The sequence below is a fragment of the Eptatretus burgeri genome, chromosome 5 (assembly GCF_056783735.1).
Source record: "Eptatretus burgeri isolate ZD-2024b chromosome 5, Ebu_testis_v1, whole genome shotgun sequence".
NCBI lineage: Eukaryota > Metazoa > Chordata > Myxini > Myxiniformes > Myxinidae > Eptatretus > Eptatretus burgeri.
Window position 1 is genome coordinate 122,144,623 of NC_140965.1, and position 24,500 is coordinate 122,169,122.

The 24,500-nt window shown below is 42.7% G+C and overlaps 1 protein-coding gene and 1 pseudogene across 2 annotated transcripts in view; one reads left to right on the top strand and one right to left on the bottom strand.

Annotated features, from left to right (window-relative positions):
- The window catches only part of LOC147027257 (A disintegrin and metalloproteinase with thrombospondin motifs 3-like), a 399,233-nt gene that overhangs the window by 350,136 nt on the left and 24,597 nt on the right, over positions 1–24,500 (top strand). The window lies entirely within an intron of this gene.
- On the bottom strand, positions 4,499–7,029 carry LOC147027261 (uncharacterized; annotated as a pseudogene).

The following is a 24,500-nucleotide window of genomic DNA, read 5'->3' on the forward strand; positions in this document are numbered from 1 at the left end:
TTATTTTGACAATATTGCACTGCAGGAAGTTGTATATTGCTCTCCTCTTGGTGAGAAAAAGACAATTAACAAAGGAAGACAGACAGACCATAATAACCCTTGAAAGTGTCGGTCTTTCCTTTCGAGAAATTGCAAAGTAAGCCAAGGTGTCAGTGAGTACAGTTTCCGACACCATTAAAAGGTACTTGGAAACTGGAGGAAACTCTGACAGGAAGAGGTCTGGCAGACCCAAAGCCACAACACAATCAGAAGACAAGTTTCTGAGAGTCAACAGTTTGTGTGATTGGCAGCTCACAAGACAGCAGCTTCAAGCACAGCTTAACACTGGTCAAAGTAAGGAAGTCTCAGTTTCAACTGTGAAGAGAATACTTTGAGCTGCAGGTTTGACAGGTCGAGTGGCAGTAAGAAAGCCATTGCTAAGATGGCAAAATAAGAATAAGAGGTTTGCCTGGACCATGAAAGCACCGCCAGTGGATTACTGAAAACTGGAAGAATGTCTTATGAACTGATGAATCAAAATTTGAAATCTTTGGTTCATCACGCAGGGTTTTTGTACGCCGTCGAGTTGTCGAAAGAATGATTCCTCAGTGTGTGACACCAACTGGCAAACATGGAGGAGGAAGTGTGATGATCTGGGACTCTTTTGCTGGATCCAGAGTCGGCGACTTGCACAGTGACTGGCACCCTGAACCAAAAGGGCTACCGCAGCATTTTGCAGCACCATGCAATACCCTCTGGTCTCCGCCTTGTTGGTCAGGGGTTCATCCTACATCAAGATAACGACCCAAAACATACCTCCAGGCGATGTCAGAACTACCACAGAAAAAAAGAACAAGACTGTAGGCTTCAAATCATGGAAGGCCAGCACAGTCTCCAGACTTAAACCCCATCGAGCTGGTTTGGGATGAACTGGACAGAAGGGTGAAAGCCAAGCAACCTACAAGTGTAACACATTTGTGGGAACTTCTGCATCAGTGTTGGGAAGAACTTTACAAACAATATTTGATTTCCATTGCAAAAAGAATGCCACGAATATGTTCGGCTGTTTTATCTGCAAAAGGTGGCTACTTTGATGAGTCAGAAATTTTCATTAAATTTTGTTCAACAAAACGGTTCCATTATTTATTTTTTTATCTGCAATTGTTTATTTGTTCTATACTTTAATTTCAGAGTACATTGAAACATTAAACTGCTTCAATTTCAGTAAACACTGGAAAAATGGGGGTGTTCTAAAACTTTCGACCGGTGGTGTCTTCATTTCCTAAAATACAAAAGAAGGCGTTCCACTATGTACTAACAGCGATCTCAACCGGGGTGTGTGTGTGTGTGTGTGTGTGTGTGTGTGTGTGTGTGTGTACAAATAATGTTGAAATTAAATCACAATGAAGTTTTAAATTCTCAATCACGTGAGATTCTGACATATTATGTGATGGAGTGACACACAGGCAGATAGGGAAGCATAGCATTGCATGGATTATCAATTATTTGCACTTTCATGAAAAGTAATGACGTCATCTTGAATAATGTTACTTTCTGCGATGGATGCATCAACTCTTCAACCTGATGATAAAACGTTTGTCTTCTTCAAACAGAAGTTTCTCTGCAAAAGCTTGCTGCCATGAAATCTCTGCAATGCCTTGACCTTCGACTGAACCCTGTGGTGTCATTGGAACCTGGAGAAATCTCTCATCTCACTTTCGAGTTGCTTTACTCTCCGATTGAAACCATTGTGCAAGGCACGACCTAGGTGCCAAGGCCTGGCCGATGCTGTCCTCTCATGCTGTGCAATATGCATTTTCCTGAAGTTTGTCTATTTGTGAAATAGTTCCACAAAACATAACATTTTAACAGGAAAAACAAAATGATATACTCTCATCTTTTCTTTTTCATCCCAGAGATAATTTGGTCAAATCACATTGTGGTTTTTGTTAACACTTTTCATGGGATGAGTGCTCAATTAATTCATCCTTTTTGTTGTTGTTGAATATACCCAGTCCACAACAATGCAGGGTTATTAGCCCATCCGCCAAGCAGCGGGGTATTGTAATGGTTTGTGTGCAAGCCATAACCTTTAATCATTTGAGCTTTTGTCATCAAACTTTCAACAAATTATGAGAATATGGAAAATACTAATTAATAATGATTCGGACAAAACTGCTTACCTGAACTTCTTTGGGTTTGTGGTTCGAATCCTGTTCAGGACACATTTTGAGGTCGGTTGTTGTAAGTTCTGACTTTGAAATGTACCCATCTTATTGAAATTTTATTTAATTGTTAAATTTAAAAAAAAAGAAAAAAAAAAGCTCGATCCTTTTCCTCTCCACTCTGCTCTTATTCCTTCATTTACTTTTATTTAACCCTTCACCACCCACAACCCCACGCCCCCCACCACACCACAAGGTACCTGACGCAACCAGAGCGAGGGCCAACCTGCCCCACTCTCTCGCAGTCACCGTCCCCTTATATTAAAATGCAGGTTAGATTGAACAAACTAAGTTGGAAGTACAGGACCCACGACCGAAGGAACAGTCGTTGGTTGTTATCTCCATCTTATAAAACCCTTTAAGTGAAGAACCAAGTCTTTAAACACTCTTTTTCACATGTTTCACTTCATTTTACATTCTCATTGAGATTGGCAGATAGATGTGCAATATGTTTATGAAGTACCTCACTGTAATTCTGCAACATGCTGTCTTTTGAATCCACCTGTCAGCGAAGCGATAGGCAGGCAAGTCTTGAGAATCTACAAGTACACCATGTTTGTACATTCTCCTCTTGTCCCTCAAGTCGCATATGTACTTACTCTTCCATGAGTCGTTGGCATCCTCGTCCTTATTCTCGTCCCCCTCCTCATTGTCGTCCTCTTCCTCGTTATCATCATCCTCATCATTGTTGTCATCCTCCTCCTCATCTTCATCCTCCACTTCCGTCATCATTCTCGTCGTAGTCGTCATCATCGGCCTTCTCATCCTCCTCCTCATCATCCTCGTCCCCCCTGTCCTTGTCATCCTCCTCGTCATCACTCTGATGATGATGGGTTATCAGCATCACCCTCCCACCCTCATCATCGCCGTCGTCTTCCTCCTCGTCATCATTGTCCTCCTAGTTGTCTTCCTCGTCCTCGGATGAAGGCCTCCCTTTACTCACGTGGGGGTTATTAATTGGAGCAATTTTGGCAGGAATTAAAATTTTGTTCAGGTCATGAGGTGGAGGAAGAGAATAAGGAACATGGTCAGGGTTGGGGGAGCTCGAGGTGAGCATTATCTGCAATTTTTTTTTATTCTGTTAGTCCTGCCCCACCCTCTCACCATCCCCTGAAATTAAAGAAATGCTTCACTGTGTTCACCTATAAAATATACCACTCTAAAACCTATAAAATATACTACTCTAAAACCTATAAAATATACCACTCTAAAACCTAAAAAATATACCACTCTAAAACCTATAAAATATACCACTCAAAAGAAGATGTGGCAAGGGTTTGCAATCTCTGATTGTTCTTTTTCTTGTTTCCTTTGTTTCATTGCTTCAACTGTATTAGCTTCCTGATGACGACTGCAAAACTTCTTGTTTCCCCAACAAGACAAGAGAAATCAGCTGGAAAACCTGCAGAGCCTTGTAAAATCATGTTTTGTTTCATTGCACTGGTCTCAGCAAGATTGAAGCCGAATGAATTTACCTTTTCAAAAACACCTCATATCTACAAAACTTTATCGATACTTGTGTCGCAAGGTTTTGTGATATTCAAGAAAACAAATTGAAAACACTATTATAACATGTTGACTTTGATTCTTTTTTTGAAGCCAGTTGTTTCATCTTTTTCTGACATCATTTGATTTGTATGTAAAAAAAAAAATATATATATATATATATATATATATATATATATATATATATATATATATATATATATATATATATATATATATATATATATATATATATACACACATTATACATACATGTATATATTTTTTACTTTTTGTATTTTTTTTAAACAACAGGACATCTCTGTCTCTCTGTGTGTCTCTCTGTCTCTCTGTCTATGTCTATGTCTATGTCTATGTCTATGTCTATGTCTATGTCTATGTCTATGTCTATGTCTATGTCTATGTCTATGTCTATGTCTATGTCTATGTCTATGTCTATGTCTATGTCTATGTCTATGTCTATGTCTATGTCTCTGTCTCTCTCTCTCTCTCTCTCTCTCTCTCTCTCTCTCTCTCTCTCTCTCTCTCTCTCTCTCTCTCTCTCTCTCTCTCTCTCTCTCTCTCTTTCTCTCTCTTTCTCTCTCTTTCTCTCTTTTTCTCTCTTTTTCTCTCTCTCTTCCCTCTCCTCTTATATCTTCTCTTTTCACTCTCTCTCTCTCTCTCTCCTTCCTCCTCTCTCCTCTCTCTTCCTTCTCTGCTTCTCTCTCTCTCTTCTTCTCTCTCTCTCTCTCCTCTCCTCTTCTCTTCTATCTTCTCTTTCCTCTCTCCTCTCTCCTCTCTCTCCATCTCTACTCTTGTATCTTCTCTTCTCTCCTTCTCTCTTTTCTCTCTCTTCTATCTGCTCTTCTCTCTTCTCTGCTTCTCTCTCCTCTCTGCTTCTCTGTCTTTTCTCTCCTTTCTCTCTGCTTCTCTGTCTTTTCTCTCCTTCCTCTCTTCTCTTCTCTCTCCTTTCTCTCTTCTCTCTCCTTTCTTTTCTCTCTCCTCATATCTTCTTTCTCTCCACTCTCTCTTCTCTCCTCTTTTCTATTTTCTCTCTCCTCTCCCTCCTTCCTCTCTCTTCTATCAGCTGTTCTCTCTCATTTCTTTCCTTCCTCTCTTCCCTCTCCTGTCCTCATATCTTCTCTTCTCTTCTCTCTTCTCTATCCTCTCTCTTCGCTCTTTTCTCTCTCCTCTCTCTCTCTCTCCTCTCCTCTTATATCTTCTCTTTGCTCTCTCCTCTCTCCTCTCTCTTTTTTCTCTCTTCTTCTCTCCTCTCATTTCTCTGCTCTTTTTTTTCTCTCCTCTCCCCTCTCTCTCTCCTCTCTTTTCTCTATTATCTCTTCTCTCTTTTCTCCTCTCTCTTCTTTTTCTCTTTTCATATCTCTCTCCTCTGTCTCCTCTCCTCTTCTCTCTCCTCTCTCTTTTTTCTCTCTTCTTCTCTCCTCTCATTTCTCTGCTCTTTTTTTCTCTCCTCTCCCCTCTCTTTTCTCCTCTCTCTTCTTTCTTCTTTTTCTCTCTTCTCTCTTTTTATCTCTCTCCTCCCTCTTCTTCTCCTCTCTTTTCTCTCTTTTGTCTCCTTCCTCTCCTCTCCTCTCTTCCCTCTCCTCTCCTCCTATATCTTCTCTTCTCTAGTCTCTTTTCTCTCCTCTCTCCTCTCTCTTCTTCTCTATCCTCTCTCTCCTCTCTTCTTTTCTCTCTTTTCTCTTATATCTTCTCGTCTCTCTTCTCTCTGTCTCCTCTCTCTTCTTCCCTCTGCCTTTCCTCTCTATCCTCTTATATCTTCTATTCTCTCCTCTCTCTTCTCTTCTCTTCTTCTCTCTCCTGTCCTCTTCTATCTTTCCTTTTCTCTCTCTCCTCATATCTTCTCTTCTCTGTTCTCTCTCCTCTTTCTTCTATCTGCTCTTCTCTCTCTTCTCTCTCTTCTCTCCCTCTTTTTTATTCTCTCTCTTCTCCTCTCTCTTCTCTCTTTTTTCTCCTTCCTCTCTTCTCTCTCTCTCTCTCTCTCTCTCTCTCTCTCTCTCTCTCTCTCTCTCTCTCTCTCTCTCTCTCTCTCTCTCTCTCTCTCTCTCTCTCTCTCTCTCTCTCTCTCTCCTCTTTTCTCTATTACTTCTTCTCTCCTCTCTTCTCTCTCTCTTTTCTCTCCTTCCTCTCCTCTCTCCTCTCTTTTCTCCTCTCTCTCTCTCTCTCTCTCTCTCTCTCTCTCTCTTTTCTCCTCTCTCTCTCTCCTCTCTTTTCTCTATTACTTCTTCTCTCCTCTCTTTTCTCTATTACTTCTTCTCTCCTCTCTCTCCTCTCTTTTCTCCCCTTTCTCTTCTCTCTGCTTCTCTCTCTTTTCTCTCCTTTCTCTCTTCTTCTCTCCCCTTTCTCCTTTCTCTTCTCTCTGTTTCTTTCTCCTCTCTGCTTCTCTCTCCTTCCTCTCTCTCTCTCTCTCTCTTTTCTCTATTATCTCTCCTTCTCTCTTTTCTCTTCTCTCTCCTTCTCTGTCTTTTCTCTCGTTCCTCTCTTTTCTCTTCTCTCCTTCCTCTCCTCTCTTCTTCTCTCTTGTCTTTTTTTCTCTCCTCTTCTCTCCTCTCTTTTCTCTATTATCTCTTCTCTCTTGTCTTCTCTCTCCCTTCCCTCTTCTTCTCTTTTTTTCCTCTCTTCTCTCTCTCTCTCTCTCTCTCTCTCTCTCTCTCTCTCTCTCTCTCTCTCTCTCTCTCTCTCTCTCTCTCTCTCTCTCTCTCTCTCTCTCTCTCTCTCTCTCTCTCTCTCCTCTTCTATCTTCTCTTTCCTCTCTCTCCATCTCTACTCTTGTATCTTCTCTTCTCTCCTTCTCTCTTTTCTCTCTGCTCTTCTCTGCTTCTCTCTCCTCTCTGCTTCTCTGTCTTTTCTCTCCTTCCTCTCTTTTCTCTTCTCTCCTTCCTCTCTTCTCTCTCCTTTCTTTTCTCTCTCCTCATATCTTCTTTCTCTCCACTCTCTCTTCTATTTTCTCTCTCCTCTCCCTTCTTCCTCTCTCTTCTATTTTCTCTCTCCTCTCCCTTCTTCCTCTCTCTCTTCTATCAGCTGTTCTCTCTCATTTCTTTCCTTCCTCTCTTCCCTCTCCTGTCCTCATATCTTCTCTTCTCTACTCTCTTCGCTCTTCTCTCTTTCTTCTCTCTCTTTTCTCTCTCCTCTCCTCTTATATCTTCTCTTTGCTCTCTCTTTTTCTCTCTCCTCTCTTCTCTTTCCTCTCTGCTCTCTCTTTTTTCTCTCTTCTTCTCTCCTCTCTTTTTTCTCTCCTCTCCCCTCTCTCTCTCTCCTCTCTTTTCTCTATTATCTCTTCTCTCTTTTCTCCTCTCTCTTCTTTCTTCTTTTTCTCTTTTCATATCTCTCTCCTCTGTCTCCTCTCCTCTTCTCTCTCTTTTTCTCTCCTCTCCCCTCTCTTTTCTCTATTATCTCTTCTCTCTCTTTTCTCCCCTCTCTTCTTTTTCTCTTTTCTCTCTCTTTGTATCTCTCTCCTCCCTCTTCTTCTCCTCTCTTTTCTCTCTTTTGTCTCCTTCCTCTCCTCTCCTCTTATTTCTTCTCTTCTCTCCTCTCTCTTCTATCTGCTCTTCTCTCTCTTTTCTCTCCTTCCTCTCTTCTCTCTCTTCCCTCTCCTCTCCTCCTATATCTTCTCTTCTCTAGTCTCTTTTCTCTCTCTTTTCTCTCCTCTCTCTTCTTCTCTATCCTCTCTCTCCTCTCTTCTTTTCTCTTATATCTTCTCGTCTCTCTTCTTCCCTCTGCCTTTCCTCTCTATCCTCTTATATCTTCTATTCTCTCCTCTCTCTTCTCTTCTTCTCTCTCCCTTCTATTCTTCCCTCTGCTTTTCTCTCTCTCCTCATATCTTCTCTTCTCTGTTCTCTCTCCTCTCTCTTCTATCTGCTCTTCTCTCTTTTCTCTCTGCTTCTCTCTCCTCTCCTCTTCTCTCTCTCTTCTCCTCTCTCTTCTCTCTCTTTTTTTTTTCTCCCCTCTCCCCTCTCCTCCCTTTTCGCTCTCTTGTTTCTTCTCTCTGCTCTTCTCTTTTTTTTTCTCTCTTGTCTCCTCTCTTCTTTCATCTCTTCTCCCTTTTCTCTCTCTTGTTTCTTCTTTCTTCTATCTTCTCTTTTCTCTCTTCTCTCTTTTTTTCTCTCCTCTCTTCTCTTCTCTCTCCTTTCTTCTTCCATATCTTCTTTCTCTCTTCTTCTCTCCTCTCTTTTCTCTATTATCTCTTCTCTCTCCTCTCCTCTCTTCTTCTCTCTGCTTCTCTTCTCTCTTCTCTTTTTTCTCTCCTCTCTTTTCTCACTCTCTCTCTTCTCTCTTCTCTTCTCTCTCTTCTTCTATCTTCTTTCTCTCCTTCCTTTCTTCTATCTTCTCTTTTCTCTCTCTGCTTTTATATCTTTTAACTTCTCTCTGCTTCTCTCTCCTCCCTCTCCTCTTCTATCTGCTCTTCTCTCGTCCCGCTCCTCTCGTGTTATATCTTCTGTTGTCTTCTATTCTATTCTCTTGTCTTTTCTCTCTCTCTCTGCTGCTCTCTCTTCTTTCTTTTCTCTCTTATCTCTCTTTTCTCCCTCTCTTCTTTCTTTTCTCTCCTCTCCTCTCTGCTCTCTTCTCTCCTCTTATATCTTATCTTATCTTCTCTCCCTCTCTCTTCCCTCTCCTCTTCTCTCTTCTCTCCCTCTCTCTTTTCTCTGTTCTCTATTCTATCTTTTCTCTCTCTTCTTCTCTCTCTCCTCTCTTTCCTCTCTTCTTCTCCCTCTCCTCTCTTTTCTTTCTTCTATCTCTCTCCTTTGATCTCTTTTCTCTGCTTCTCTCTTTTCTCCCTCTCTTCTCTCCTCTCTGCTGTCTTCTCCTCTCTCATTTTCTTTCTCTGTTCGTATCTCTCCCTTCTGCTCTCTTCTTCTCTCTTTTCTCTTCTCTCTCCTTCTCTGTCTTTTCTCTCCACTCCTCTTCTGTCTTCTCTTGCCTGTCATCATGTGTGAGACATTTCTCGTGGGAAGGACGTGTGGAGGGGTTAAAGCGTTGTATGCATGGGTAAATTTGGCAAACAGGACAACAAATTGGTGCATCGGTGAAGCAATGAGTGGGCTCTGCATGTAAGATAAATTAAAAATGAACTTCCAATTTCAGTTGCTTTCAGTGAAAGACAGACATCTGCGCTCAAATCTTTTGTGGCGTTTACTCCATTCTGAGTCTGCTCAATGAGCATGAAACTTGTTCGTGGACTGATACATTCCAAAAGAGTTTCCTGGCATTGCCAAAAAAGTCTTCTAAATCCTATTTAATAAAACATGCTGTAAATATCTGTCACTCATGTCTGTCAACACATTTTGCACCAATTTATATTATTCCTACTGTCAAAGTTCTCACCAGCCATTTTGTAAAACAAAGGGAATGCCCATGCACATTATATTTATCGTGAAAATATAGTTCAATTCGATCAATTCTGAACACAAATTGCATGCATTAGTCATCATGATGTGCTTCCAATGTATTCACATGAAAGGCAGGTCTAGTTTTGTGTTTCAAATTCCAATAATCTCTTCAGCCACTGAAGGAGATTATTGGCTGAGGCAGGTTTAGCCACCTTACGCTCAATTAATCCGAGAATTTTGATATCGTAATTTCATCGAGGCCAATATTATGAAACATTCTAATTTTTTTTATCTCAGATATCCAGAACATTTGACGAATGGTTAGAGTATAGTATTACAAGCTCAACCTTGATTGCTCATTGCAAAGTGAATGCATAAATAAATTTCAGTTCTAAACAAAGCCTGACTGCTCAGGCTGAGTATAGCAACTTTCTGCAGAAATAAACAGCTAAACTTTATAACATATTTCCTTCTCCTGGAACTGAAACAGAGCAATTAGCAAATCCACTCATAGAAGCAGCAACAGTCCTCTGTGGCTCTCTTCTGCAGTTCTCCTAACAGCTTGGTTTACCTGAAGTATTTGTGATTCTCCCTTAAAAAATGCTCCCAGAGCAAGATTCCCATTGATTTACTGGCATGTACAAAATATAAAGCTAACCAAGCAGCCCAGTGCAGCTGCTCACCCAATGGGAAATTAATCTGAGCACGTACAGGTCATGATGGTAATGGGATATAAGGTTTGCATCCCACATCCAACATTGATTTGTCCAGTGTCTCCAAATCTCTTCAGTAAAGTCCATATGATATAGCTCCTCCATGACATTTTAGGAAAAATAGTTGGTTCACAATATCCCAGTTACTGTTTGTTGACTTGAACTTTATAAGAGAGCCAAGATAAAAATAGAAATAAAAAAGTTGTTGGCCAAAACATATCTCTGACTGAATATTTTGAGGATCTTACTCATCAAACTTTTTAAAATCCCCACCGAGTTCACTTTTGATTGTTCGATTTAACATTTCTTTTGGCAGGTGATTTACCTGTCCATTAAAATGTGATTCATGTCAAACTGCTGTTAGTACTGTTAGATACAAAAAATATTGATGCAGTGTCTTCAAAATGCATCGTGTTTTATCTTGTATCCATAAAGAAACTTTGCACAGAATTTTAATATGGTAACAGCTTTTCCAAAAACAGGTAGAATAAGTGCTGTTGCATGGGGAATATATATTGCATCCAGAATATTCTGAACGTGAGAGTGTGCAATCACATTTAGTGAAGAGAAATTGATTGAAGGAGACATATGCCATAAAATAACTGATTGACTTATGGGATCACTTTGAGAAAACTCAGTTGTACCAATTCCAGATTGGAGTTGGGCTTATTGTAAGGAAACGAGCTACGCTCGCCTCTCCAGATGTCGTTGCAGAGAATGATGTCTTGTCATGATTTACAAATCAATGTTGTATGTGGGATGCAATACAAACATTACTTTTCTACAAATTTATTTGTGATATAAAAAAGTTCAAGTGGTCTAAATGGTCAAGGGTATAACTGGTATTAAGGTCAAAGGGTCTTTGGTGTTTTTGGGTATATGGGGACTTCAGGGTCTTTGAGAACTTTTGAATCTTTTGGGTCATTTTTTTTTTTGTATACAATATTGAGGCTCGTACAAGAGTTAACACACAGAATGTATAACAAAGGGAGTGGGAGAAGGAGGCACAAAACAGTAGTGGGGAAAAGAGATTTGTGGAATGAAGAGGGATGGGTGGGGTACACAGGGTAAACAATATGGACACTTCAGGGAGGAAAGCAGGGAATTTGAAGGAGGTAGGTCTGGTGTGGATTAACGGAGGTATAAAAGATCATTTAGTTTTTGATCGGGTTAAATAAGATGGAGGTGAACAGCTGCTTTGAAGACCTGGAGGGAAGAGTGGGATTGAAGAGAGTGTGGGGAAAAAAGAGGAATGAAAGGGCGAAGGTGAGCAGTGCTTCTTGATTTTGGAAGTTTCACCAGAAGGGGGTTGCTGGGGGACAGGGACAGAAGGATGATACAGAACAGGGGTAGGGGGAGGGTGCACTTATGGAGACGATAGAAGACAGTGAGAGACCAATCATCCTTAAAACTTTGGTTTCCAAAGCAGGAGCTGAGAAAGTTGTGAGGTAGGAGTATCAGCCCAGAGGGGAGAGCGGTGCTCAATCAGGCTGTGGATTAAAGCTTTGTATGTGGTCAGTAGCTCAGGTGAGCCAAGGAAGGACTTTACACAATGGAGGACACTCAGCCACTAACTGGTTTTGGAGACCAGCTTGGAAATGTGGCTTTCCCAGGAAAGATCATGGCAGATAATGAGACCCAAAAGCTTAAATGAAAGGACTTCTTCCAGAGGATTGTTGAGAAAATAGATGGGGGGGGGGGTTCAGACGGTTCTTTCAGGGAGATAGTGGGTGTGACATTTGTCAGGATTCAAAGACCACATATTGGACCAGCTTGTGATGTTATCCAGATCTACAGAGAGTGAAGAAGCCGGTGCTTGCCGAACTGAGGGATGACAGATGGTACGGCAGAGGATGGAGTCATCAGGAAAGAGATATAGAGGATTTTCCAGAGAGTCAGAGAGATCATTGATGAAAACGAGGAAAAAAGAAACAGGGCTCAGAACACTGCTTTGAGGAACTCCAGCCTGGACAGGAAGAGGGGATGAGAGAACTCCATTGAGGGCCAAACGTTGATGGTGACAGGAGAGGAAGACAGCAAGCCATGGGTAGAGAGGTTCTTGGATACCATAGGAAGAGAATTTGGTGAGCAGGGCAGAGTGCCAGACTGTATCAAAAGCACACGATATGTCTCGGGAGATGGCTCTGATCTCATGTCTGGCATTGAGGACCTCCACCCATTGTTTTGAAAGCAGAAGCAGCATATTTAGCATAGAGTGATCTGGTCTAACTCCAAATTGATGATCATAAATCAAGCCATTGAAGAAGAGGACAGATTTGATGTCAGAAGCGATGATGGATTCCCTGGCCTTGCTGATGATTGGACTGTAGCTGCAGGAATCTGTTTTTGCATATTTTTATGCAGAGCAGTAATGTTTGCTGATTTCCACACAGATGGCGGGTGAGAGGGTGAGCAGGATTTTCAGACATGAGGGTTCATGCCATCTGGACCGGTTGCAGAATCTGAGTCAAGGTTTGACAGCAAGCTCTCAACCTTCTCAGGAGAAAAGGACACAGAGTCCAGGGACAGTTGGGTGTTACTGGGTAAGGTGGGTCGAGAAAGTGATGGGTTTAGGACACAAGATTTAGCTGCAAACACTGAGTTTAAGCATTCAGCTTTTTCACGTGTGGTATCAGCAGTGCGGCCATTTTAGGTAAGGGAGGGATGGAGGGGGAGCATACACCAAGATTTTGAGGAGGGAGAGAGGTTTGAGAGTGCAGACTTGAGATGAGAAAGATGATGTTTTCTGGCTCTCCTGAGGGTAGATACACACTTGTTCCGAGCTTTGTGGAAGGAACTGAGATTGCCCTCAGTTGGGTTTGCTTTCCATGAGGCAAAGGCAAGTTGTTTCAGGACAACTGCCTCGCCACAAGCTTCAGTAAACCAAGGGCGGAAAGAAGGGTAGGACACTGAAGAAATCTGTGCATGAGGGAGAGCAAGTTTCTTTGAAAGAATTCCAGGAAATGCACACAGAATTTGCACACAATTTTTCTGGAAACACAATTCTGTATTAGAATTATGATTTACAACAAAAGCAATGGGGACAGAACGACTGAATGGGATATTGAAAACGATTTTTTTCTGAAAATTAAACCGTTTTGTTATGGAAAGTTTTCTTGAATAAAATGTATTGTTTTCCTTAGAACAAGCTACAATACACAAAATTTTAAAACATGCAATTCTGTGTTGGAATTGTGATATACAACAAAAACTGGGGACAAAACAACTGATCTGTTGTTTAAGGTCAGGTCAGGTTCAGGTTATCTGTCAGGTCAGGTTCGATCTGTGACCTGCTACAGGTACCATGTAAACCTGTACTAACCTGTTCCATGGTCGGGTTGTCGGCGACTAAACCGTCTCCCCCACCAGGTTTTCTGGTGAGGAGGGTGTTTGGATATGGACACCCAGCAGGATTAAAAACAAAACCTGTCAAAGGGCGGAGGAGCTCCTTGTGAGCCAACGGCCATCCATATCTAGTGCCCAACTGTGTCTGCGGACGTCCTCCTGCAGTTGGGTTACTTCTTATTAGGAGGTTGGTGGCAGGATTTGCACTCCAGCCACCGTAAAACGCTTCATTCCGCAAAACGCAAAAACGCAAAAAATCTGAAAACCCACTCCGTGGGAGTACCTCCTGTGCAGCTTCCTTCGCAGGGCAGCTCACCGGATGATGGGATTGGGGCAAAGCCTTCTGGGACCCCCAATCTTTGATAGAGGGAAACCACGGGGTAACATCCCTGGGTCAGATTGCGGGAGAGTGTGTCGGAGTGGTGCTGAGGTGTCGTCCACCAGACGGCGGTCTCCTTGGGTTAACCTGAGGCGGTCCCTTCGGGTGGGTGCCTGGAATGTCCTATCCCTAAGAGAGAGGATGATCACCTGTCTCTGTTATCATCTGAGCTCAAGCGTTTGGACATCGGGATTGCAGCTCTCTCTGAGGTTCGGAGACCGGATTGCGGCGAGATAATGGTGGGTGGTTACACCTACTATTGGTCTGGTCGCTCTGATGGTTACCATACCCAAGGAGTTGCTGTAGCTGTGTCCACAAGCTGACCCCAATGATAATTGAGGTAACACCGGTCAACGAGCGTATTATGAGATTAAGGATTCGTCACTCCTTAGGTGTCATTTCCTGGTCTCTATTTATGCTCCGACTGAGGCGAGTGATCTTACCGTGAAGGATGCATTCTACGCCACACTCGAGTCTGTGGTTGATCAGTGCCCCAGACGAGATACACTTCTAGTCTTGGGGGATTTCAATGCATCGACTGGAACTGATAGGGATGGTTATGAGGTGTGTGTTGGTCCCCATGGGTCAGGAACTATGAACCAGAATAGCACTAAGTTCCTTGACTTTGCAAGAAGTCATGGACTTAGGGTGGCTGGTTCATGGTTTCAGCGCCCGCAAGCTCATCGCTGGACTTGGTATTCCAACGCTGGCGGTGTGGCAAAGGAGATTGACCATGTCCTCATTGACGGTCGTTGGAGGATGATCCAGAACTGCAGGGTCTACCGGAGTGCTCAGTTCCTCAATACTGACCACAGGCTTGTTGTAGCAACTCTAAAGCTGCACCTTAAATCCTGGAGAATGGTACCATCCCAGCCTAGGCTGGATGTTGCCAAGCTCAGGGATGAGAGAGTAGCTGAGGAGTTTGCGAACAGGCTGAGTGGACACTTGGGGGGTCTGGGTGCTTTGGGGGTCCTGAAGAGTTGTGGAGCACCTTCAAGACCACCGTCCTTGATGTTGCCGGTGGATGCCTTGGAGTTCACCGCAGGGCAAAGAAGAATTTTGTCTCTCAAGGGACACTGGATACCATTGACCAGAGTCGCAGGGCCAGGCTGAATGGCAGAGCTGAGCTGTTCAGGGAGCTGAGGCGTAAAACTGTACGTGCACTGAGGGTGGACAAGGAGGCCTATGTGCGAGGAATCTGTGAGGGGGTAGAGCATCACCAGTGGACAGGTGATTCTCGTCCCGCTTACAGGGGAATTCGCGCATTACGTTCATCCAAGCCCATCCCTCGGAGCACTGCAGTTCGAGCAGAGAGTGGTAGGCTCTTGACAGAGGAGTCTGAAGTGAAGGCCCGCTGGGCCGGTTACTTTGAGCGGTTGTACAGGCTGATCCCCCAGCTGTCGAGTTGGACGTCGAGCAGTGTTACAATCCCTGTTGCTGACCCTCGAATCAACTGTGGTCCACCATCGCTTGTGGAAACACGGGTTGCGGTGAACCAGTTGAAACGGGGCAAAGCTCCAGGGATCTGTGGCATCCACGCTGGACTTCTCAAGGCTGGTGGAAAAGCTGCACTCGCGTTGCCGTTGCATGCAGTTTTGTGCTCTGCCTGGAACACAGGCATCATCCCAACTGACTGGAAGAGGGGCCTTGTTGTCCCTCTCTGGAAAGGGGAAGGGTGATCGCCAAGACTGCAACAACTACCGAGGGGTGACGCTGCTCTCAGTGCCGGGCAAGGTCTTTGCTCGGATAATTCTTGATAGGGTTCGCCACCATCTGCTTGAGCACCAGCGTCCAGAGCAGTCAGGCTTTACACCAAAGAGGTCAACGATTGACCGTATCCTTGCTCTTCGTGCCCTCACTGAACGCAGACGAGAGTTTCGGCAGGGGCTGCTTGCAGCCTATGTTGATCTCTGTAAAGCGTTCGATTCAGTGAATCGGGATGTCCTCTGGAGGATTCTTGGTCTTCGTGGGGTGCCACCGAAACTGATCGATCTGATGTCTGAACTCTACTCTGGTACTGAGAGTGCTGTGAAGTGTGGTGGTACCGCCTCTGACTTATTTCCAGTTGTTACTGGAGTTCGTCAGGGATGTGTACTTGCCCCCACACTTTTCAACACTTGTATGGACTGGATTTTTGGGAGGATGTCGGAGAGATCAAGTTGCGGTGCATCGTTTGGCAATGTCAAGATCTCGGACCTTGATTTTGCAGATGATGCAGTCATCTTTGCGGAGACTTTAGACATCCTCTTGGGGGCCCTCGAGGTGCTGAATGAGGAGTCGGAGCCGTTGGGATTACGGATTTCTTGGGTCAAAACAAAGATCCAGGCTTTCGGTGACATCTTGGATGCTGCTGTCCTGTCTGTGTCTGTTTGTGGTGAGGATGTTGAGGTCGTGGATAGATTCACTTACCTTGGCAGTGATATTCATGTCTCCGCAGGTTGTGAGCCGGAGGTCAATAGACGTCTGGGTCGGGCCTGGGGAGTCATGGATTCACTGGATCATGGGGTGTGGCGCTGCCGGTACCTGTGCGGGAGGACGAAAGTCCGAGTCTTCAGGTCCTTGGTACTTCCAGTCTTGCTCTATGGGTGCGAGACTTGGACTTTGACCAAGGATCTGAGACGGAGACTTAATTCCTTTGGTACCAGGTCTCTTCGGAGAATCCTTGGCTATCGCTGGTCGGATTTTGTGTCCAACGAGCGGTTGCTGAGAGAGACTCGGATGAGATTTGTTACCTGCATAGTCCGTGAGCGTCAGCTGCGGCTGTATGGACATGTGGCTCGTTTTCCTGACGCTGATCCTGCTCACCAGATTCTCTCAGCGAGGGAGTCTCATGAGTGGAGGAGGCCAGTGGGCCGACCACGTGCCTCATGGTTGCAGCAGGTTGACCATCATCTCAAGGAGATGGGGATGGGCCTGGCATCTGCATGGGGGATGGCCAGACGGAGGCCCCTGGAGTACCGGCGGAAAGTGGACGCAGCGACGCGCTGTTCTGGCACATGCTCCCATACCTGACCTGACCTGTTGTTTAAAATGCTTGTAATTGCAAGTCACACCATTTTTACATGCATGAGGTTTCTTGTGTAAAATTTTTTATTTTGCTTAAAACAAGGTAAAATACACACAGTTTTTCTCGACACATGCCTTTCTGGATTAGAATTGCAATTTAGAACAAAAAAAAAAAACTGGGTGAGAACTGCTGAATGTGTTCGTAAAAACGCTCGCATTTGCAAATTAAACCTTTTGGGCATGAATTAGTTTCCTTGTGTAAAATGTACTGCTTTACTGAGAGGATAAAATACACAAAATTATGAGAAACGCATGTTTCTGCATGACAATTGTGATTTAGAACAAAAAATGGGGTCAGAAGTACTGATTGTCATATTTAAACCACATGTATTTTCAAATTCCACAGTTTTTGAATGAATAAAGTTTATTTTGTAAAATGAGTTGTACAGACTTTACAGACTTTTAAATGCTGTCATATCCAAAATGGGTTCTTTATTTCCATTGCTTTCACACACCTTTTGGTAAGACTTGTATGCTTCAGCATAATCATTTTTTTCCCAATTAATTTCCAATCTATCTCGTGGATAAAATGTTCCATTTAAAAAAAAAATGAGCCACAGATATCGTGGCTTTCCTTCCAAACACCCAAATTCCATGTGTAAGTGGTTTGGTTCAGTTTAACGTGTTGGCATCTTCTTTTAAGGTATGATACACTGAGTGGTTTATTTGAGTTAAGTCTTCTATTCAACATCTCTTCTGTTTTAAGATTAGGAGTATATTCACTAATATACCAACTAATTTCACCAATTAGAAATTTATTCTGATCACCAAAAGTATTAGCCACACTCAAAAGCAATATATTTTCATTATCATTCCTTTGCAGTTGAAATCTAATTTTAAGACCATACAGAACTTTATCATGATCACAGAATCCAAAGATACCTTTAAGAGGAACTGCCACAGTAAAACTATTACCTGTTTTTTTTATCATCATGATTCCTTCCTTTCCTTTGACTATATACAGGGTCTGTGTTTGTTCCCGTTGCCATATCAGTAATAAAACCTTCGACAGCTCCCTTTCCCATTCCATCATTTCAGATGTAGCAGAGACATAATCAACCGCTTCAACTTCTTGTGTTCCAATGAACAAACGAACACTATCAAACATTTTCCAGAAGAAATCATTTACGAGTGTAGCGTTTGTGTTATTCGCAGCCTTACTGAATGTAAATTTATACAAAAAGAAACTTTCGGATAGATTCAAATAAGTTCGTTGATTATTTATTTCAAAACTTTTGTTCCATTTGCGTTCCACTTATTGCATTTACCTTGAAGTAGTCTTCTTTTTTGGTAGAGTTTGAGATGACAATGGTATAATTCAAATCATAGATACTATCAATTGCTTCCATACTTGATTTATTTAGTAAAAAAGATGTTAAAACTTTTGAAACCCTGACCCAAGTATTTGAATTATTTTCTGTCGTTCTTGGGAGACAACTGAGTTTTGCCTTTATTAATTTCTTTTATTGCTTGCAATTTATGAGATTCCTTTTGGGCATCTTTTATGCTCTTTACAGCACCTGCTACATTTCCCACAGCAGAAGCAGTTGAACCAATTAGGTCTTTATGTTTAAGAATAGTTGAACCTCTACCCATTAGAGTATCAATTATCCCATCTCATTTTTTTCTCTCAATTGATGTCCTTCACCCCTTTTTCTTTTAGGTTTATAGTATCCTTGACCAAGATACATACCTTCACCCTTGTAGTATGGGGAAAGGAACATCCCATCCCCTGTAATTATTTTATATTTTCCCAACTCGTGTTTCCTCACAATAACCATAATATTTATTTATTGGAAAACTTAATGTAGGTGAATTCTGATCGATATAATTTCTCCATTGAAATAAATCAATAAATCATGAAAGATTATCTTGGTCGGTTTTCCTAAAATTTACTCTGCATATGGTTTTTCCAGATACAGGAAAATAAACCAGATTTTTGGGTTCCATATTGAATCATCATATTCTAATTCTTCCTCCATCATTTGACTGAAATTTTTTAACATTTGAAGTTTTTTAGGAGTATATTCTATTGTGGGAACTGTGGAAGCATCTATAATTTTTTTCTTGGGAAGTTTTTTAAAGTGGTTAAAATTTTTTATCTTGTTTTCTTTCAAATGCTTCTTCACCTGTTACTTTCTGCCTGCGTTTCTTCTTTATGTCTTCCTGTTGTTTTACAACTTTTGAAAGCAACTCTTGATGTTCCTTAAATCTTCTTGCTCTTTCTTTCACATCCATTTATTTATTGGAAAATATCATTCACTGAATTATAAAGGTCAACAGGGAAATTTTCCTTTTCTTTATCATTAAAGTAGATGTGTTCAAATAAATACTTTTCGTTAAATATTTCATCAAATACTTTATTAACATTAATATGAGTTGTAATTTCTTCTTCACTAATTCTTGTATCTCTGCTTTTCATACGTTTGCGTTGAGTCTCTTCATCAACATCAAAACCGAATGATAAAACCTTAACCCCATTTCCACTCAGATGTTTCATCATTTGTCTCATTCCTTCTGGATTAGTTTCTAATATCCCAAGACCACCAGATTTTAGTTTCTTTAACTCACTTTAACAATGTGAATTTTTTTGTTGCACCAAGAGAAACCTCCTCAAATATTTGACCTTCATTCCTAAATCGCATATGTTCCTCGACTGAAATATAGTAATACTCTTCACCTTCTACTTCTCCTGGTCGCATTGCTCTGGTTGTTGTAGATACAATACGAATCACATGGTGTTTCTTTTTTAGAAAATTTACAATATTTTCATTTGTACTATACAAGAACCTTGATTTATGAAGGTTTTTTTCCAGAAGCAGATTTACCCTCAAGATTTATAATAATAGTTGTCATTTATATATGTATTTGTTTATAAAATAAAAAATATATCTTTTAATATCTCATCTTGTTTCACAACAATATATTGATATTTTTCAGTTGACTGCTTCATATAATCCCCAAATTCCTTTTTACTACATAATGTAGAACAATTATCTCTCCAAAAATTGTTTACATCTATTGAATTTAACTTGAATAAAATAAAAGTATTAGCATTGCTTCTTCTTGAGTGACAAGGGAGTTGAAAGTATGATTGAATAAGATAAATTCAAACTTCCGGTTCCGGTTTTGAGCGGCAAGAGGTCTCCTTCGGGGCTCCCTGCTGACATTCTCAAAGTTAAGTTCCGGTTGTTATTTGTCCCGTTTTAACTGTTTAATTTTCTCACCTACATGTTAATGTGTGTTCCTAGTTCGGTTTTGTTTCAAAAATCGTGCTATTTTGTGAGTATTTATGTCGACGTTCTCACCTGGTGTTTGAGGCCTAGTCCTAGGCTTGAAGCCTACCGGTTCCACTTGGTGTTCGATCGTTTTTTTTTTTTTTGTTTGTTTGTTTTTTCTCCCCATTACCTTCAATTTCTATCCTCCCCATTACCTTCAATTTTCATCCTCCCCACTTTCCAAATATCCCCCATTCTCCCAACTAATCTCTTTCTTATCTCAAAAAAAAAAAAATAAATAAAAAAAAAACCCAACAACAACAACAACAACCTTCTCCCGATTCTGCTACTTCTTCCTCTTAACTTCCTCCTCGTCTTCCTCGATTTCTTTTTTTTTTTTACACTTCCATGACCTAATCTGTTGAACTCTCTCATACATTAATATTAACAACAAAAACGATCTTATAATGCTTCATCTTCCTCTCTCACACATGTGGTACTCTTTACTGTTTCACAATGCACTACTCTTCTGCTATTTTAACAGACTGCTCTCATTTCGACCTCTCCTTCATTCCTTGCCTAAAAAATCCAACTATTACAGCGCTTCTTCTCTCCATGCTCTGAATTCGCCTTCATTGCATCCATCAAGAATTGTGTTAAATCGTATCTCTGACCTAAAACTTTTAAAAACCACAGTTTGCCATGGATGCTCGCTTTCCATCAACCATTCTTTTTTCCAACTTCAGTGCCAACTCACCCCCTCACCCCTCACTCTCACTCTCAAAGCAACCATCCCACTCTTCTCCCTCCAAGCCTCCCTCTCACCTCTTTCAAAAATTCCCCCTCACCTTTCTCCCACCTTTCATCCCCCTCACTCTTCCTTCTCTAAGTTGCCCCCTCTCATCCACCAACCTGCCTCCCTCCACTGCCCTCTCACCTCCATCTCTTCACTCCACCTCCTCAAATCCTCAACTGCCATCTTCCTTGTCTCTTGTCCCCCCTCTCTCACAGCACCACAGAGCCTTTTCTCCTCCTCATTCGGCCCCCTCCCCTCGCTATTCTGCAATACCCCACACTCCTTCAGCAACCCTCCTTACCTCCCCCCTCGTCCCTCGTCCGACCCTCCCCCGCCCCCTCCACCTCCTGCACCAAAAGCCTCCTCCCCTACCTCTTCATTAAAAGTGTGGACCTCAAATATCCGGGGCCTTCGCTCAAACCTTTCAGATCTTTCCATGCAGGTTGCCACTGACAAACCAGACATTATCTGCCTAACAGAAACTTTCCTCTCCCAAGACGTGTCTGACTCCCAAGTATCTCTCCCTGGTTACTCCCTCTTACGGTATGACAGACCTGAGCCTCGTCCTGGTGGAGGTGTTGCTCTCTTCATCAAAGACTCTATTCCTCACTCTCCCTGCACTGCTCTCACTCCCCCACACCCCCAGGAATACCTCTGGCTTCGGCTTCCCCTCCACTCCCACCTCATGTTTATATGTGTACTGTACCGTCCACCGAACAGTGATGACTCCATCTACACCTCACTCTCCGAAAACGTGGACCATCTTCTATCTTCTCATCCAAACTCTCTCTTCCTCTTATGTGGCGACTTCAATTGTCATCACGCCAGTTGGCTAGGTGTGGGTACCTCTCTCACCTGCCATGGGACATCAGCAAAAGCTTTCTGTGACTCATTGGGACTGACTCAATCGGTCAACTTCCCGACCCGGATCTCAACCAATGGTACTCCATCTCTTCTGGATCTGATTTTGACAAATTTCCCTGACAATATCTGCTGCTCTTCCTTCGCTCCAATTGGTTCTTCTGACCACGTCCTTATTAAAGTGGACATCTCTCTGGCTGTTATCAGAGAACCACCTCACCGCCGTCGAGTCTGGCATTTCACTCAAGCCGACTGGCAGGGTCTCCAAGCAGCCATCAAACTTACAGACTGGTCTCCTATCACTACTTTCTCAAACATCAACTCATCCTGGGAATTCTTCCAAAGAAACTTGCTCTCCCTCATGCACAGATTTATCCCCTCTCGTGTTCAGTTGTCTTACCCTTCCTCCCGCCCTTGGTTTACTGAAGCTTGTGGCGAGGCAGTTGTCCTGAAACAACTTGCCTTTGCCTCATGGAAAGCAAACCCAACTGAGGGCAATCTCAGTTCTTTCCACAAAGCTCGGAACAAGTGTGTAGCTACCCTCAGGAGAGCCAGAAAACAACATCTTTCTCATCTCAAGTCTGAACTCTCAAACCTCTCTCCCTCCTCAAAATCCTGGTGGCGTTTAATCAAATCTGTTTCTGGTGTATGTTCCCCTCCATCCCCTCCCTTACCTCAAATGGCCGCACTGCTGATTCCACACGTGATAAAGCTGAATGTCTAAACTCGGTGTTTGCAGCTAAATCTTGTGTCCCAAACCCATCACTATCTCTACCCACTTTACCCAGTCGCACCCAACTGTCCCTGGACTCTGTATCCTTTTCTCCTGACAAGGTGGAGAGCTTGCTTTCAAACCTCGAGTCAGATTCTGCAACCGGTCCAGACGGCATCAGCCCACGTGTCCTCAAAGCCTGCTCTTCTGCTCTTGCTCACCCTCTCTCTGTTCTATTCACCCTCTCACTTTCCCAAGGTCATCTGCCATGTGCTTGGAAATCTGCTAACATCACTGCCCTGCATAAAAAAGGTGCAAAAACAGATCCCTGTAACTATAGACCAATCAGCCTTCTCCCAATCATCAGCAAGGTTATGGAATCCATCATCGCTTCAGACATGAAATCCTTCCTCTTCTCCAATGGCTTGATTTCCAATCATCAATTTGGTTTCAGACCAGGTCACTCTACCCTAGATATGCTGCTACTGCTCTCCCATCAATGGATGGAGGTCCTCAATGCCAGACAGGAAATCCGAGCCGTATCCCTGGACATATCACGTGCTTTTGACACAGTCTGGCACCCTGCCCTACTCACCAAACTCTCTGCCCATGGTATTCAAGGCCATCTCCACTCATGGCTCGCAGACTTCCTCTCCTGTCGCAGTCAACGTGTGGCCCTAAATGGAGTTCTTTCATCCCCTCTTCCTGTGCAGGCTGGAGTTCCTCAAGGTAGCGTTCTGGGCCCTGTTCTTTTTCTGGTTTTCATCAATGATCTCTCGGACTCTCTGGAAAATCCTCTATTTCTCTTTGCCGATGACTCAACCCTCTGCCGTACCATCTGTCATCCCTCAGACCGGCAAGCAGCAGCTTCTTCGCTCACTGAAGATCTGGATAAAATCACAAACTGGTCCAACACGTGGAACATGTCTTTCAATCCAGACAAATCTCACACTCTCACTATGTCTCTTCGAAAGGACCGTTTACAAAACCCCCCCATCCACTTTCTCAACAATCCTCTGGAAGAAGTCTTTTCTTTCAAGCTTCTGGGTCTCACTATCTGCCATGACCTTTCCTGGGAAAGTCACATTTCCAACCTTGCCTCAAAAGCCAGTCGCCGACTGGGAATCCTCCGTCGTGCAAAGTCCTTCCTCGGCCCTCTTGAGCTCCTGACCACTTACAAAGCTTTTGTCCGTAGCCTGATGGAGTACTGCTCTCCCCTCTGGGCTGGTGCTCCTGCCTCCCACCTTTCTCGACTTCACGCTGTCGAAACCAGGGCTTTTAAGATCATTGGCATCTCCCGCAATGAAGCTGAGTCTTTGGGCCTCTCACTCAATCACCGCAGATGGGTCGGTGGTCTTTCTGTCTTCTACCGACTCCTCTCCAGCCTTGCCCCCCCTGCTCTCTCTGCGATTTGTCCCAACCACATTTCCACAGGGCGCTCAAGGTCCGCCAACAACCCCCTTCTGGTAAAACTACCAAAATCACGAATCACTGCTCATCTTCACTCTTTCATTCCTCTTTTTTCCCTCCTTTGGAATAAACTTCCTCACTCTATTCTTTCCCATTCTTCCCTTCCGGCTTTCAAAACAGCTGTTCACCACCACCTCTTATCTTCCCCCATCCAAATCCTCGATCTTTTCTACCCCCGATAATCCACCCAAGCCCACTTCCTTCAATTCTCCTGCTTTCCTTCCTGAAAGTCCCTTTAATGTCCATCTTCCCCTCGCCATGTTCCCCGTCCCATCCCCCTTCCACAGTTCACCTGTGTCTGTTCCCCAATGTTTTGTCCCTTCCACTCCCGCCCCTCTTGTCTCATGCCTCCTTGCTGTGAGTTGTGTGTTAGCTCTCATACGAGCCTCGACCAAGGTATACAAAAAAAAAAAAAAAAAAAAAAAAAAAAAATACAATTACAAGAAGAATGTCTCCCTCTTGTGTATTTGCGAACCATTACCGTTTGGTTTCTCTCATTAACACAATCATCCAAGATAACAAGGTTCTTTTTTGATTTATCGAAATCTTGGGGAGAAGGGATATCACCCATATTATAACTAAGAATACAAGTTATCGGCTTTGATTTCTTTTTATATCTCTGTGTATCACAAAATAGTTGTAATCATTAAGTTTGTTTTGAAGTTTAAATAAACCGATTATATCTTATTTTTGAAGACCAGCATTAAAACCTTGTGAGAGTAGTTGACAATCAGGTTGAAAACTCGACTTTGTGAAAATTATTAAATTATCATAATCTAAAAAGTTGGGAGTAAGGAGCATCTTTAAAAGTAAGCAGGTTTTTCCACATCCACTTGAACCAACTATGAGACATCTTAATGAATTTGGAAGATTTTTATGGTTGTTAAATTTTATCATATTTTC